The sequence below is a fragment of the Sus scrofa genome, chromosome X, assembly GCF_054392235.1.
Source record: "Sus scrofa isolate SSC_HxYL_T2T_F1_AM1 chromosome X, Sscrofa_HxYL_maternal_Yorkshire_Landrace_v2.0, whole genome shotgun sequence".
NCBI lineage: Eukaryota > Metazoa > Chordata > Mammalia > Artiodactyla > Suidae > Sus > Sus scrofa.
In genome coordinates, this window is record NC_139401.1 from 3220936 (window position 1) to 3238259 (window position 17324).

General features: G+C 53.6%; 1 protein-coding gene across 50 annotated transcripts in view; it reads right to left on the reverse strand.

The window, feature by feature from the left end:
• Positions 1–17324, reverse strand: part of LOC110255319 (polyprenol dehydrogenase) — a 339610-nt gene that overhangs the window by 309760 nt on the left and 12526 nt on the right. The gene's annotated exons all lie outside the window — the stretch shown is intronic.

The window sequence follows — 17324 nt, forward strand, 5'->3', positions numbered from 1 at the left end:
CATGGACCCACGGGTCTATGCAGGGAAACGAAACCATGGACCCACGGGTCTATGCAGGGAAACGAAACCATGGACCCACGGGTCTATGCACGGAAATGAAACCATGGACCCACGGGTCTATGCAGGGAAGTGAAACCATGGACCCACGGGTCTATGCAGCGTAAACGAAACCATGTACCCACTCAAATATGTGTGATAAATGTTCACAGCAGCACTAGTCACAACAGCAGGAAAAGTGAGAACAACCCAAGTGTCCCTAAATGGATGGGTGGATGGATGGATGATGGGTGGATGGGTGATGGATAGATGACAGATGGATGGGTGGAGGGGTGGATGGTGGAGGTGGATAACAGATGATGGACAGATAATGTTTGGATGGATGATGGACAGATGGATAGATGATGGACGGGTGGATGGGTGGATGGATATGTGGACGGACAGACGGATGGATGGATACACAGCATGAGGTCCATCCACACAATGGAATATGACTTAGTCATGAAAAGGAGTGACACAGGCTGCCAAGTGGATGGACCTTGAACCCACCACATTCAGAGAGAGAAGCCAGACCCAGAAGGACACCTGTTCCAAGATTCAACTTATAATAAATATGCCAACGGGCCACTTCGTGGAGATGGAGTGTACCCGGATGGTCGCCAGGGCAAACAGGCATGGGGAGTGGTGGGTGAGAGGCACAGGGCACAGAGACGGGAAAGGGCGGAAGAACTCCCTTTGCCTTTGGAAGAACCGCTTAGCATGGAAGCGGATTACATCCTCTGTGCCTCAATCCTAAAATGAGGCGGGTAGAAGAGGAAACCCACAAAGACATTCAGGTCCTACACTCCACAGTTCCTTAGTCCTGGAGTGCCCTGGTGGCTCAGCGGGTTAAGGATCGGGTGCTGTCACCACAGGAAATGGAGTCAATGCCATGGCCTGGGTTCAATCCCCGACCCGGCACTTCTGCATCCCTCGGTACCCAGCCTCCCCCCAAAATTAAAAAGTCATTGGGTCCTACAAGCAGTCGTCGGTAGAACAGGCGTGTGGCAAGAGCGAGGCTGGATCACGAAGCAGGCCCAGTTCATGGGGTCCGGCTCATGGTGTCAGCGCAGCCACCTCCCCTCGGATGTCCTGGGGAGTTGCCCGTCCTCCAGAAGCCAAGAAGGAAAGCAAGATTGGGGGCATCACTGAGGGCAGGTTTTGCCCTCACCCTCGGCACAGAACTAGCCAAGAGGCAGGAGTATTTTCCATTTGGGTGCCCACAGGTCTGATTTTTCAGGGGGGTGGGGGGAGTGAATCCACCCCAGAAGCATTGTTTTTGGCCGCACCCGGGCCAGGGGTGGAACCCCCGCCACAGCCACGACCCGAGCGGCTGCTGTGACAATGTAACCAAGCTAGCGCCCTGTGAGGCTCCCGGGCACACAAGCAGTTCTGTGTCCCCCATGTCTTGCTTTTGGGGAATAAGCTTCAGCCTCCAGGACCATCCTCCCTGAGCCCCAAAGAGCAGGTGCCCACAGGTGCTGATCAGGGAAGGGAGGGGATGCAGAGACCCCGAGGGGCCGTCAGGAGACCACCGTGCCGCCTGGGGGCAGGTCCTGGTTCCCCCTCAAGGGACACACACGGCAATGTCTTTGAGCCCTTCTGCAGAACTAAACCCCCGACAGACGGAAGACGTTAATACCTGACGAAGCCTTCTTTATTCTGGGAAGAAGGACGACCACCAGGACCAGTTCTGGGGCCACGACACACCAGCTCTGAAAGACAAAGCAAGCTTGCCTCTGCCCTGATCCTTATTTGAGGCCCTATTTCCCACTCCCCAAACTACACAACCACCTCCTAATCTCTCCCAAAGAGGGGCGCAGTCTTTAAGGCACGAGCCTGCTGTGGCCCCCTCTGCCTGGCAAAGCAGTAAAGCTATCTTGTTCTCTTTCACCCAAAACTCTGTCTCTGCGTTTCTATTCAGCACCCGTGTAGAGACACCAAGTTTCATCAAGAGTAGGGTACACATAACAGAGGAAATGACCTGGGAGCCAGCACAGTCTTGCCTGAAATGAGAAATACCCTGTAGAACCTGAAGTGAGCAAAGGACCAAAACACCCGAGTCGAATTTTTTATAGGGTCACTTATTGGTGGGTGTCAATAAACCAGAGAAATGATGCAGTTAAAAAAAAAAAAAAAAAACAGGATACAAAGCGTTATTTTGTTTTGCACAGCTGCGGTGATGCGAGATCCTTAACCCACCGGGCCAGGCTGGGGCTCAAACCTGCATCCTCGTGCTGGTGAGAGGCTGCCAATCCTGTTGCATCACAAGGGGACCCCCTAGGATACCAAGCTTTATGTAGCGTACAATGATGCCTACAGAGAAATAAAATCACAAAGCAAGCTACAGATTCAAGGCAATTCCCATCAAATTACCCATGACATTTTTCACAGCACTAGAACAATCACTTTTTTAAGAGAAATAAATCAAATGTTCATAACAAAAAAAAAAAATCATGCCCACCAATAATGACCTCTGAGAAGCAGAATTCAACGGCAAGGCAATCTTTGAAATCAACAGAGAGGAGCTCCCTGGTGGCTCAACAGGTTAAGGATCCAGAGTTGTCACTGCCTGTCCCAGGAAGTTCCACACGCAGCAGTGGGTCCAAAAAAATTTTTTTTGCTTTTTTTTTTGCTTTTTTTAAAAATTTTTTGCATTAAAGTTGGTTGACAGTGTTCTGTCAATTTTCTGCTGTACAGAAAAGTGACCCAGTCACACACACACACACACACACACACACACATTTCTTTTCTTACGCTATCCTGCATCATGCTCCATCACAAGGGACTAGATAGAGTTTCCTGTGCTCTACAGCAGGATCTCTTTGCTTCCCCCCACACACAAATTTTTAGTACAATAAAAAAAAATTAACTCACATGCATCAAATGCAGCCAAAAAATTTTTTTTAATAAAGTAAAATAAAAATGACAGAGGTAGGGACTTTTCCACAGAGGGAGGACACCTGGCAGTGAAGTCCTTCAATCTGAGGCAATGAAATTTTTTTTTTGACAGCTTGCTCATTTATTCCTGAGGGGCTCGGCCCCTGTACTCCTCAGACCCACCCCACCCCTGGCCCCGTGTCTAACTGGTTTTCTCTTACTGGGATCTATGCAGGTAAAGTATATGTTGGTTACTTACTGATCTCTGCAGAGACCCGGACTGAGAGGATACACAGAGAGACAGAGACAGAGAGAGAGGTTTATTTGAAGGAAGTGACTGATTCCACTGCAGAGGGGCCAAACCCCAAATCTGCAGAGTAGACCAGCTGAGGTTCCAGCTCGAGTCCCAAGACCCCCTGGAGGCAGAACTCCTTCTTCCTTGGGAAACCGCAGGTCCTTTTTGGCTCCTAAGATCTTCAACTGATTAGACAAGGCCCACCCACTTTATGGAGCACAATCTGGTTCACTCAGAGTCTACTGATGTCAGTGGGGCCTTTTGGGGCAGGGGTTGTTTTTGTGGCCACACCCATGACATGCAGATTCCCCGGCCAGAGATCAAACCTGTGCCACAGCTGTGACAATGCCAGATCCTCAACCTTCTGAGCCACCAGGGAACTCCTATCACCATTTCTTTTTCATTGAAGTAGAGTTGACTCACAATGCTGTCTTAGTTTCAGGTGTACAGCCACGTGACCCAGTCATACACATAACTACACACACACACACACACACACACACACTCATTATTTTCCAGATCCTTTCCCCTTATAAGTTATTACAAAATACTAAGTATACTTCTGTACTCTAGGTCCTTATTGGTTATCTATTTTATATGCAGTGGTATGTAGACATTAATCCCAAACTCTTCGTTAATCCCTGCCCCCCATCCCCTTTGGTAATCATAGGTTTGTTTTCTATGTCTAGGAGTCTCTTTCTTTTATAAATAATTTCATTTGCGTCTTTTCTTTTTTTTTTTTTTTTTTTTTGGTCTTTTTAGGGCCGCACCCACGGCACATGGAAGTTCCCAGGCTAAGAGTCGAATTGGAGCTGTAGCCACCAGCCTACACCACAGCCACAGCCACAGCCATGCCAGATCCGAGGCGCATCTGCACCCTACACCAGGGCTTATAGCAATGCCAGATCCCTAACCCGCTGAGCGAGGCCAGGGATCGAACCTGCATCCTCAAGGGTACCACTCAGATTCTTTTCCACTGAGCCACAATGGGACCTCCCACTTGTGTCATATGTTAGATCCTACATATAAGTGATGTCTTATGGTACTTGTCCTTCTCTGTCTGACTGATTAAGTATGAACATCTCTGAGTCTATCCACGTGGCTGCATGAGTTCAATGTTAATCTCACCCTTTTTTGTTTGTTTGTTTTTTCTTAATTTTATGGCCACACCTGCAGCACATGGAAGTTCCAGGGCCAGGGAGTGAATCCAAGCCAGCGCTGTGACCTACATATACCACAGCAGCAAAACCTGGGATCCTTTAACCCACTGCATCAGGCCAGGAATCGGACCCACACCTGCACAGTAACCTGAGGTGCTGCAGTGGGATTCTCAAGCCCCTGCACCGTGGCAGGAACGCCTTAATCTCACCTTTAAAAAAAACCTTCCCAGCAGCACGTGGACCAGAGTTTGACCACATCGCTGGGTCCGTGGCTCAGCCGCGTCACCATAAAATTAAGCAGCACAAAGCCTAAGAATCTTTACATTTTCCAAGAGCCCTAACTAGTTTCCAAAGGGCATGGTTAGGAGCACAGACCCAGCTAAGTGTGCGAACTGCTTCCCCAGCTGAGCCGTGGCCCCCGGTGAAAACTTGACGTGAAAGCAGGTGCCATTCCCAAGGCCAGGGCTGGGCAGGAGCCCAACGCAACACAGTTGTGCTCGGCCTGCCCGTGCCTGGCATCCTCCATGCACAGGTGAGACCTGCTCGCTGGATGCTGGATGCACAGGTAAGCCAGCCACGGGCCTCAGGCACCCGGCAGGGGAGGCAGGGTGGGTCAGGGCAGCGTGGATGAAGAGCCAGCCTCAAGCCAGCCTGGCACAGTCACAAGCACGGCCACCTGGCCCCTCGGCAGCAGGCAGGGAAGAGCGGGAGGGGCTGGCAGGTCTCCCGGACGTTCCGCCTAGAAAGTCAGCCTCATGAGACCCCTAAACCTCGCCTCCCACAGCCAACACCACTAAACCCCGTGGCAATTCCCTCCAAACCGAAGAACAAGGGGCCCACTCGACCGTCTTAAGGTGACTGCACATCCCAGATGATCTTGTTTTTTTTGGGGGGGTGGGCACACCTATGCCACATGGAGGTTCCCAGGCTAGGGGTCAAATCATGAGCCGCAGCCACAGCAACGCGGGATCCGAGCCACATCTGCAACCTACACCACAGCTCACGGCAACACCAGATCCTTCACCCACTGAGCGAGGCCAGGAATCGAACCCGCATCCTCATGGAGACTAGATGGGCTCATTACCGCTGAGCCACAAAGGGAACTTCCCACGGGGGATTTTTAAGGCAGAGAAAATACTCTGCCTCATGTCCTAATGATGGATACAGGGCATGACTCCGTTGTCCAAACACCATCAGTGAGCCCTAATTAAACTATGGCCTTGTAGGTTCATCGGTTGTAACTATGTAACTTCTGCTGGGGGATTTCTTTATTCATTTATTTTCCTGGCCACCCCCTGCAGCACACAAACGTTCCCAGGCCAGGGACAGAATCTGCTCCACAGCCATGACCCAAGCCGCAACAGTGACGACGCTGGATCCTTAACCACTAGGCCACCAGGGAACTCCAGCTGGGGATGTGGATAGCAGGGAGGTTGTGCCTGGGGGGAGTGGGGGTGGCGGCGAGGGGAAACGGAAAACCTGTGTGCTCTCCTCTCACGTTTGCTGGGAACATAAAACTGCTCTAAAATAGAGGCTACACAGACAGAGAACAGACTTGCGGTTGCCAAGAGGGAAGGGTGGGGGAGGGAGGGACAGGGAGTTTGGGGTTCGCAGATGCAAACTATTATATAAAAGATGAACAAACAACCTGGTCCCGCTGTACAGCACAGGGAATGATATGCAGTCTCCCGGGAGAGGCCACGGTAGGAAAGAATGGAAAAAAGAATCTATGTACATGCATCGCCCAGTCACTCGGCTGTAGGGCAGGAATGGCTACAATGTTATAAATCGACTGTACTTTAAAAAAAAATTAGCCATTCCCACTGTGGCTCAGCGGGTGAAGAAGCCAACATAGGATCCGTGAGGATGCAGGTTCGATCCCTGGCCTCGCTCAGTGGGTTAAGGATCCAGTGTTACAGCAACCTGCGGTGTAGGTGGCAGAGGCAGCTCGGATCCCGTGCTGCTGTGGCTGTGGTATAAGCTGGCTGCTGCGGCGCCCATTCAACCCCTAGCCTGGGAACTTTCATATGCCACAGGTGCAGCCGTAAAAAGAAAAAAAAGAAAAAACTTAAATTTTTAAATTTCTAAAATAGAATATTAATTGTCTGGCCACACCCATGGCATATGGACGTTTCTGGGCCAGGGATTGAACCCAAGCCACAGCCATGACCAAAGCACAGCAGTGACAACAGTCGGTCCTTAGCCCACCGTGCCACAAGGAAACTTCTATTTAAAAAAAAAAAAAAAAAAAAAAAAAGGAGTTCCCGTCGTGGCGCAGTGGTTAACGAATCCGACTAGGAACCATGAGGTTGCGGGTTTGGTCCCTGCCCTTGCTCAGTGGGTTAACAATCCGGCGTTGCCATGAGCTGTGGTGTAGGTTGCAGACGAGGCTCGGATCCCGCGTTGCTGTGGCTCTGGTGTAGGCCGGTGGCTACACCTCCGATTCGACCCCTAGCCAGGGAATCTCCATATGCCGTGGGAGCGGCCCAAAGAAATAGCAAAAAGACAAAAATTAAAAAAAAAAAAAAGTTCCGTTGGGAGTTCCCACTGTGGCAAACAGGATCAGTGGCATCTCAGGAGCACTGGGTCGCAGGTTCAATCCCCAGCCCGGCACAGTGGGTTAAAGAGCCGGCATTGCCACAGCTGCAGCATAGGTCAGAGGGTCCAAGCGCTGGTCAGGAAGGACCAACCCCGGAGGAGAGGGCTGTGGCGAGAGGCCCCAGGGTGACCGGGAAAAATGCGCAATGCGGCACAGACAACAGCCCCTGCATGGACCCAAGAAGGACCCTTCTGTAGAGTTGCCTTTAGTATCTGAACATAAGCCGCACCCCCACTGCGGGCTGGAGGGGGGTGATGCAATGGGCCACTGGGAGAGGCCCCCGGCTGCCCGGGAGCACATGGGGAAGCAGGTGGGTGATGGCGAGAGGCAGCTGAGCTCTGCAGCCCTGGCCTCATCTAGATGGACTCAGGTGCTCTGCCTGCCAGCCTGGGGCAGCACGACAACGAATGGCTAGGGATGGAGCTGGCAGAGGCATGAGTGCAGCAACATCACCCGGTGTGTCCGGGAGAGCGTTTCTGGGGCAGAGGAGCATCTGGACAAAGGACTGAGGAAAATATCTTGTCCTCCCCTGGGTGGGTGGGCCCTGTCTAATCAGTTGACGGCTGAGTAGAATAGAGAGAAGGAAGCAGGGATTCTCTCGCTCCTCTCTCCCACTCCCTCCCTCTTTCCCTTTCCCTTCCTCCCCCTTTCCATCCCTCCCTCCCTCCTCCTTCCATCCCTCCCTCAGGTGGGTGGGCCCCGACTAATCAGCTGATGGCTGGGTACACTTGAAAGGAGAAGGGGGACTTCTTTGTCCCCCCCCCCCCCAGTCCCTCTGTGTCTCTGTTTCTCTGTCCTTGAGCTGGGACTTGGAGTTCCATCCCATCCTTCCTGCACCTGCGCTCCGGGTCCTCCAGCCTTAGGACTCAGACTGAACCCACCACCAGCTTCCCTGGGGCTCCAGGTTGCAGGCGGGGGCCCTTCTTGGCCTCCCTAAGTGTAAGTCAATTGCAATCCACCACTATATACACACCCGGATACAGCTACGCACATATACAGATACATGTTCTTAGGCGGGGTTCCCCAGAGAAACACGACCAATAGCTGCATCCATCTGTCATCTATCTATCCATCCATCTTCCCACCGACCCACTGTCCTACAGACCTATCTATCTAATCCTTCCATCTCTATCACCCATCCACCCATCCACCCATCTCTATTCATCCATCCGTCTCTATCACTCATCTCTTATGTACCCCCCCCACCTAGATAATAGTTACGTCCTACTGCCTCTGTTTCTCTGGAGACTACCATAGCGGCACAGACTGGGCAGCTTAAACAACCGACATCTGTTTCTCATGGTTCTGGAAGCTGTTTTGATCCAAGATCACGGCGGGGCAGCGGGGTGCCCGGTGAGGCTCCCTTCCCGGCTTACACAACTGTGCCCTCGCTGTGCCCTCATACAAGAGAGAAGGAACGCTGGTCCTTTCCTCTCATAAGGACACCCATCCCCCCTCATCCCCCCCCCATGCCTTCATCCCACCCCGACCACCTCCCAAACAGCCCACCTCCTAACACATCCCCTGAGGGTACAAATATTCATGCAAAGCAGGTTCACACCCCCTCGCCTGGAGGTGTCCACGCGGGAAGGTCAGAGGTGAGGGAGAAAGAGCAGGGCTGGGGGCCATCATCTCTGTCTCTGCACAGACCCGCCTTCTCCCCCTGGATGGATGGAGCCTCCCCCCACTGCCCCCCCACCCTAACAGTGCACCTGAACCTCCCGTCATCCCACCTCCCCAACCCCAACCCAGCATAGCTCCCCACTGGGTGCTCAGGACAAGACAGGGAGCCGTGCTGCCAGCCCCCCACCACCCCCGACCCTTGCTGGCCCCTCCCAGGGGGTCCCTCCGGTCGCACACGCCCCACGCAGCCCCCTGTGGGGACTCGGGCACTGGCCCACGCCTCTCTACTATCTGGGGCCGGGGCCCCTGCCCAGGCTGTACCTGGCAGGGCAGCCTCAGACGGGCCCAATCACACACCGAGGGCGGGCCCCCATGGCCCACGTGTGACACCCTGGATGCCAACAGGGTGCACTGCACCCCAGAGGCTGGACCTCCCACGTGCCCTCTCGCCACCTGGAGATGCCCCATCGGGGCTTCACCACCCACAGCCCAGGTGATATGGGAAGGCCGGGCCGCTCCTCGGGGAGCCCCCCACCCCCCAGGCAGGCCTGCATCCACTCGGCTGTCTCCCACAGACCCTGCCTGACGTGCACTGCAGGCTGCTGGCTACGGGGTCTACTGTCCTGGCCCAGAAGGGCGAGTTGTAACTCTCCGGCCAAGTGCGCATGAAGGGGTGGGGGTCCGTCTGCCCAGGAGCCAGGGGACAGGCGCTGCGGGCAGGCTGATGTCCCCTCCCCCACTCTCGCGGGTGAGACGCTTGAAATACCCGGTCCTCAGCGGTTCCCCAGGGGGGCATGAGGACAGTGGATAGAAGGAATTCCATAGTACCCTCCAGAGTGTCAGACAGAGCAGGGAAATTCGTCAATCGTGACACATCGACCAATGACAGCTATCTTTTGAGGAAACAGCATCAACTCATTAAATTTCCCAGAGGGAGAATCGAAGTTGTTCAAAGCATCTTCAGCTCAACCATAAAAGTACAGGATGGGTGGATGGATGGGTGGATGGGTGGATGGATGGATTGATGGATGGGTGGATGGTTGGGTGAGTGGGTGGATGGATGAACAGGTAGATGGATGGATGGGTGGATGGATGGATGGATGGATGGATGGTTGGGTGAATGGATGAACAGGTAGATGGATGGATGGGTGGATGGATGGGTGGATGGATGGATGGATGGATGGATGGATGGATGGGTGGATGGGTGGATGGGTGGATGGGTGGATGGGTGGATGGTTGGGTGAGTGGGTGGATGGACTGATGGATGGGTGGATGGTTGGGTGAATGGATGAACAGGTAGATGGATGGATGGGTGGATGGATGGTTGGATGGATGGGTGGATGGATGGATTGATGGATGGATGGATGGTTGGGTGAGTGGGTGGATGGATTGATGGATGGGTGGATGGTTGGGTGAGTGGATGAACAGGTAGATGGATGGGTGGGTGGGTGGGTGGGTGGGTGGGTGGATGGATGGATGGAAGGGTGGGTGGGTGGATGGGTGGATGAGTGGATGGATGGGTGGGTGGGTGGATGGATGGGTGGGTGGGTGGATGGATGGATGGGTGGGTGGGTGGGTGGGTGGATGGATGGATGGATGGATGGGTGGGTGGGTGGATGGATGGATGGATGGATGGATGGATGGATGGATGGATGGATTGATGGATGGATGGTTGGGTGAGTGGGTGGATGGATGGATGGATGGGTGGATGGGTGGATGGATGGATGGGTGGGTGGGTGGGTGGGTGGGTGGATGGATGGATGGGTGGGTGGGTGGGTAGATGGATGGGGTGGGTGGGTGGATGGATGGATGGGTGGATGGGTGGGTGGGTGGATGGATGAACAGAGATAGATAAATAGAGGTAGATAAGTAGACAGATGCAGAGATAGAAAGAGATGACAGATTAATAAAAAATAAATACATAGATACATAAATGAGTGATAGATGATACTATACAGATGATAAATAGTAGATACATGAATAGATGACAAATATAAAGATACAAGAGAAACTGATAGATAATAAATGGAGTTCCCATTGTGGCTCAGCAGTAAAGAACCTGACTAGTATCCAAAAAGATGTGGGTTCAATCCCTGTCCTTACTCTGTGGATTAAGGATCCAGGACAGCCGTGAGCTGTGGTCGCAGCTGTGGCTCAGATCCCACGTTGCTGTGGCTGTGGCGCAGGCTGGCCGCTGCAGCTCTGATTCAACCCCAAGCCTGGGCATGTCCATATGCTGCAGGTACAGCCCTAAAAAGCAGGGAGGGGGGGAAGGATACACAAATACAGAGACAAAATAGACAACAGACAGATACATGCGAATAGAGGACAAACAGGTATACATACCATCGATAGAAAAGACACAGATGACAGATAAGAGATACACAGATTGATAACCCATAAATACATAGATGATAAACATGCGGATAGATGGACAGGAAATTAACAAGAATATATACATCAATAGGATAGAGAAGGTGCTGTATATACAAATAGCATCACCTCCATCCAGGCCCAGGATCACCACGCTACGTGTGTCCCTAATGAACTGGCCATCAGGGAACGATCAGCTCCTACAATGGCTGCAAAACCCCAGTCTTGGCGTCCCCGGAGCGGCGCAGGAGGTGTGACCTTCCCACACCTTTGCCTTGTTTCCACCAAGATCCAGCCAGGAGCCTCCCAAAAGCAAAGGGAGACTCACCAGGTACCCCTCCTGGAACCCCCACTGTCTGAGGGGAAGGGCACTGGCTGTCCCCCCGGCATGATGAAAACCCTTGGGAAAAGTCCTCTTTCCATGACACCTGCAGAGACCACAGGGCCCCTCCTTCCACGGGCCACTTCCCCGAGGCGCCTGCCCCACCCGCGCCCCCACCCCGCCGGGGCCGGCTGCACCTGCTACCAGCACATCCTATCTCCTCTCACGGCACCGGAAAAAAAAAAAAGAGAGAGAGAGTTTCGATCAATCTAGAAGGCGAACAAAGTGGGGCTGGAAATAAAGAGGTGGCAAAGCTTCCTGATGGGGCTTCAGGCCAGAGGTCGAATTCCTGAGCAGAAATTCTGAGACTCCTCCCAGAAAAACAGAGGCCGAGGACCCCAACAAAAGAGGCCAGGTAGCACCTCGGAATAACGGCTCCGAAACCGGGATGCACACGGGCAGCCCCAGGACCCAAGAACACGCGGGGTTTGAATGTAAGGGTCTCGGGGGGGCTTTGTCTGCACATCTGGCCGACGGGGAGTGCCTCTGGAGCCCGGGACCCGGGGTCTGCAGAGAGGAAAGGCGGACAAGGGGTCAGGAGGCGGGTCTGAGCAGACGGGGCTGGTGGCCGGGTGCACGGCGGGGAAGCACATCTAAAACCATACCTGGGAGTTCCCACTGCGGCTCAGTGGGTTAAGAAGTCGGCTAGTATCCATGAGGATGTGGGTTCCATCCCTGGCCTCGCCCAGTGGGTGAAGGATCCAGCACTGCTGCACGCTGTGGTGTAGGTCGCAGATGCAGCTCAGATTCGACCCCTAGACTGGGAACGTCTCTAGGCCCCAGGTGTGGCCATAAAAAGAAAAAAAAAAGAAAAGAAATAAAAAGCAAAATAAATGAAATGACACCTGGAATCAGGGAAGGCTGGCCATGGGCACTGTGGGGCTGATGGCCTGGCCAGGGCTACCCAGGGGAGGTGGGAGCAGCCTTCCACCTGTGTGTGGCAGGCAGGCCACGGCCCTGGAAGCTGGGAAGGTGGTCTAGGGCCCCCGCCACGTGGAGGAGGACCCCAAGGCCCAGCCTCAGGTCTGTGAGGCGTCAGAGGCACCAACGGCTGGTGTTTCCAGGCAGAGCTGCAAAACCCGTCCCAGAGGCCAGAAAGGCTTTGAAGCATCCAAGGCTTAACTTCTGTCTTAACTTGATGTGACATGTACGACGCAGCCCCAGGAGACGGCTTGTTCCTGGGCAAAGAATTCAAGTGACCTGCCCTAGAGTGGTTCAGACAGCACCCAGAACCCAGGAAAATGAGCTCTCAAGCCCATCACCACAGAGGTTTCAGAAACCCATGAAGCGCCCTGCTCAGGGCCTCCCCGCCTCCCCCCGACACGCACGGCAGCACTCACTCCAAGGAAACTCTGGAAATAACCTCCCTGGGCTGGGGGGGGGGGGGAGAGTCCCTAGCATTATTTGGGGATCCAGAGAAAGAATTATGAAAGAAAGGAGTTCCCTGGTGGCTCAGTGGGTTCAGGATTGGGCACTGTCACCACGTGGCTCTGGTTACCACTGTGGCTCGGGTCGATCCCTAACCGGGGAATTTCTGCACACTGCAGGCACTTTCCAAAAAAAAAAAAACGAATTAATGAAAAAGAAAGTCCTAAAACTCCAGGATGGGGGGGGGGGCTGCCAAGGGAGGCCAGGAAGGAGGTTAGGCTCACGGAATTCCTGGAAAAATAAGCAGAAATCAGTTATGAAGTGGGTTCCTGTGACAGCCAGTGCTGGCAGTGATGGAAATTCTAACGAGCCTAACTCAGGGTTCACTACCGTCGAGGGCTTTCCCGGAACAAACGCAAGCAGAGAAGGAAGGATCAGAGTGGCCGCAAAGACCCCCAGGAAAGGGCCGACCCCGCACGTGGGGAGAGGCCACCGCTGCAGGACACACAGGCCCTCTGCAGCCAGAGCCTGGCCGTGGTCACTGACAGGCCACCGAGCAATACTCCAGGGGGCCTTCCGGACCCACGTCTGCGGCAGCCCTTCCCTAAAGCAGGCGGATAACCAAACCCTAATCTCGGGTCCGGAGCTGTTTTTCGGATGTTGGAACCAGCACCACGGGGAAGAAATGAACTACTGCTTGATAACCTGGAGCGCAAGGCCCCCCAGGCCTCCAGGCGCCTAAGGAGGGATGGAGTTAGAATTAACCCCCGTGACCCCGCCCCAGGACCTCACCCTCAGCCAATCAGAGATCGCGCACGAGCGCCCCTGGTACCCAGGCCGCCCCTCCCTCCTCTGCCTTCAAAGATGCTTTGCTGAAACCCTCGGGGAGTTTTGGTCTCTTAAACACCCGCTTCCTAGACGCCTTACTGGGCGCCTGCAATAAAGGCCCTTTCCTTCCCGACAACCCGCGGTCAGGAGCCGGGCTTCGCTGCGGGCGCGCGAGCGGACCCGAGTTTGGTAATAATTCCTTCCCGAAAAGCCGGGAAGGAAAGCTCTCCTCTTCCTCGTCGGAGACCGTCTACCACCAGGTGAGCTCAGCTCAGTTAGGGGAACGGGACCTGGCCGACCTGGAATCACAGCTGGAAAGCCTTGCACTCATCCCAGTGGCTGTTTTTTTTGTGTGTGTTTTTGTGTTTTTTGAATGGCTGCACCTGTGGCATATGGCCGTTCCTGGGCCAGGAATCGAATCTGAGCTGCAGCTGCAGCAACACCGTATCCTTTAACTCACTGCCCTGGGCCGGGGATCGAACCTGCAGCTCTGCAGGGACTTGCGCCGAGGCGGTCATCCGCGGGAACTCCCCGGTGGCCCTTTGACTGAGGTGTTTCTAGAAGCCAAGAGCATCCGTAGCTAGACAGTAAAACAGAGCACAAGGGACCAGATGACAGGGCAGGACACACAGACACAGAAACAGGACACACACGGAGACGGACATGAACTGTTGTGTTTTTTTTTTGTTTGTTTTTTCCTTTTTCCTTTTTCAGGCCAAGCCTACAGCCTGTGGAAGTTCCCGGGCTAGGGGTCGAATCATCGACAACACTGTCTCAGCCACAGCCACGAGGGATCCGAGCAACATCTGCAACCTGCACCACAGCTCACGGCAACGCCGGCTCCTTAACCCACAGAGTGAGTCCAGGGATCGAACCCGCAACCTCATGGAGATGACGACAGGTTCCTCACCCACTGAGCCACAATTGGAACTCTGATGGGAGCCGTTTCTGAAACCAGGGAGCTGTGAGGACTCAGAGGTTGTCCCAGAAAGAATGGGAACAGCAGAAAACCTCCCGCCGGGGAAACTGTGGCAGCCGTGGGCCTCAGGCCAAGGCTGGGTGACCCCGATTTTCGGTGAGACCCACGGCGAAGGATACCGCTTGTGTTTATCAATGAGTTTTGTTGCTCAGCGGTGGAAACACTGTCAAAGGAAAAGGAAAACCCTCCTTCACTGCTGGTGAAAAATGTAAAATGGTGCAGCCACTCCGGAGAACAGAACGGAGGTTCCTCAGAAAACTCAACCTAGAACGACCGTGGGATCCAGCCGTCCCACTGCTGGGCATCTATCAAGACAAAACCACATACACTCACTTCAAAAGATAACCCACCTCCCAATATCGACAGCAGCACTCTTCACAACCGCCCAGACAAGGAAGCAACCTAAATGTCCATGAGGCGATGAGTGCGTGAAGAAGGGGTCCACGCACACGATGCAACAGGACTGAGCCATCAGCAGAAAGAAATCACGCCACGGGTAGCAGCATGGATGGACCTAGAGATTCTCATACTAAGTACGTCAAAAAGAAAAAACAAATACCATGTGAGATCGCTTCTATGTGTCATTGAAAAAAATACAAAGTAGTGAATAGAAAAAGCAGCAGACTCACCTACGCAGAGAAGAAACTTGGGGTTGGGGGGGGGCGGGGGGGAGGGGAGCAAGAGATACAAACTGTGAGTTTAACATAAGCTACAAGGTCACGGTGTATGCACAGGGAATAGAGCTAGTGTTTGCTAATAACTAGAAATGGACTAGAACGTTAAAACAGGGTGCATGAGGGTCTCGCCCACCTGTAACTTACGTGAAATCGAACAGCAGCAATACTTCGATTTTAAAAAATGAATACCTAAGGTCGTGCACACACATACACAGAGGAGTGTTTCCTGACAAAGACACAAGGAAGTACAAACCTGACATTCGTTGTCAACATGGTTTTAGGGGCACACAGCCCACCTGAAAAGAATCACAAAGCCTGAAACACTGACTTTTCGCCCCGTGGGTGGGTTGCTGCCCAAACAACGGCGGGGAAGCCATGTCCCCTGGACAGAAAATGACACTGCCAATGGGGGTCAAATGACTATCTATGGCTCCCGAGAGTCAGAACCCAAGAACCCCCCTCCCCAAATTATCCCCAAGGGAGGACAGAGAGACAGTGGGTGAGCTGTCACCTGGAGGCAGCCGAGGGACAGTCCCCATTCTCTGTTCAGAGGCTGGACACGGGCAAGCTCAGTGCTGGAGGGACCCACGTTCACAGGGGGAGAGGCACCCGCCCAGGACCCTCCGTCCCCGCATCACAGGGGCGGGACGGAAACACACATCTGGAACTGCTGCAGCCACACGGAGCTCTCAGCCAGTCTGGCCACCTCCGTCCAGGACAATTTCTGCGCACTGATCTCGCCCCACGTCTGAGGACGGGGGGCTGCAGAAACATCCTCTGCCCCTTCGAGGGGAACAAATCTTAAACCCTTCATCTCTTTCCCTCCAGCTAGTGTTGGCCTCCTTCTTGGGACGGCTGTGAAAACCACGAAAATGAGGCACTTCTGCAGAAAGGGGAAAAAACCCATCTCAGGATGGCAACCTTACAGCTAGAGCTGAGCATGCAACACACACCCGTTTGAGGAAGCAGAGACTTAGGGCTTTTACGGCAAGATGTGCATGTGAAACACACGGCATCCTGAGGAAGCTGAGTGCTGGGTGGACCCAGATAAGAGGCATCCGTGACAGCCAGGGGCTGTGTCTTGACGAGAAATTCTGGATGATGGAAATGAAACCGAATCTAAACTATTTATCCACGTGGTCATGCAGCGGACAACGATCGGGATGGGGGGGGTTTATCATGACCCAAACTGGCCCCTTTGAACTCAAAATGTTGGGGCCGAAACACTAAGTGCTTGAATCCCTTTTCCCCAGCCCCCAGGGAGAGCAGCAATCCAAAAAATGCAGAGAAAGGAGAGGAGGGAGTTCCCGCTGTGCCTCAGTGGGTTAAGAACCCGACTTAGAGTCCGTGAGGATGCGGGTTTGACCCCCTGGCCTCGCTCCGTGGGTTAAGGATCCAGTGTTGCCATGAGCTGTGGTGTAGATCATAGATGTGGCTTGGATCCCGTGTGGCTGTGGCTGTGGTGTAGACCTGCAGCTGCAGCTCCGATTCGACCCTAGCCTGGGAACCTCCATCCACTGCAGGTGCAGCCCAAAAAAGAATAAAAATGGACAGAAGGATGGATGCTGACTGCAGCGTCTGTCTGTCTGTCTCTGGGGCACCTTGTTTTCTTAAAGGAAGGAGAGAGGAGGAGGATGGGGGGGTGAAGAGGCAAACTGCCCAGGTGCCCTCAAGTGACGCATGGTTCATGCTCACCGCTCCAAGAGGCTCGGCTTTATAAAACCATCCTTCTCATCACTCCGCCTGACAGTCCAGTAAAGAAACGTGCAGAATCTCTGCTCCCAAGGACCTGACCCGGCTGGCAGCTTTACTCACATAAAATACCTCTGATGCTTTTTAGGGCCGTACTCACAGCATATGAAGGTTCCCAGGCTAGGGGTCCAGCCTACACCACAGCCACAGCCACACGGGATCCAAGCTGTGCCTTCGACCTACACTGAAGCTCATGGCAACGCCGGATCCTAAACTCACTGAGCGAGGCCAGGGATGGAACCTGCAACCTCATGGTTCCTAGTCGGATTCATTTCTGCTGCACCATGACGGGAACTCAGCATAAATGTATTTTGATGTTTTCTTTTTCTTTCTTTTTTTTTTTTTTGGCTGCAGCTGAGACTTACAAACGTT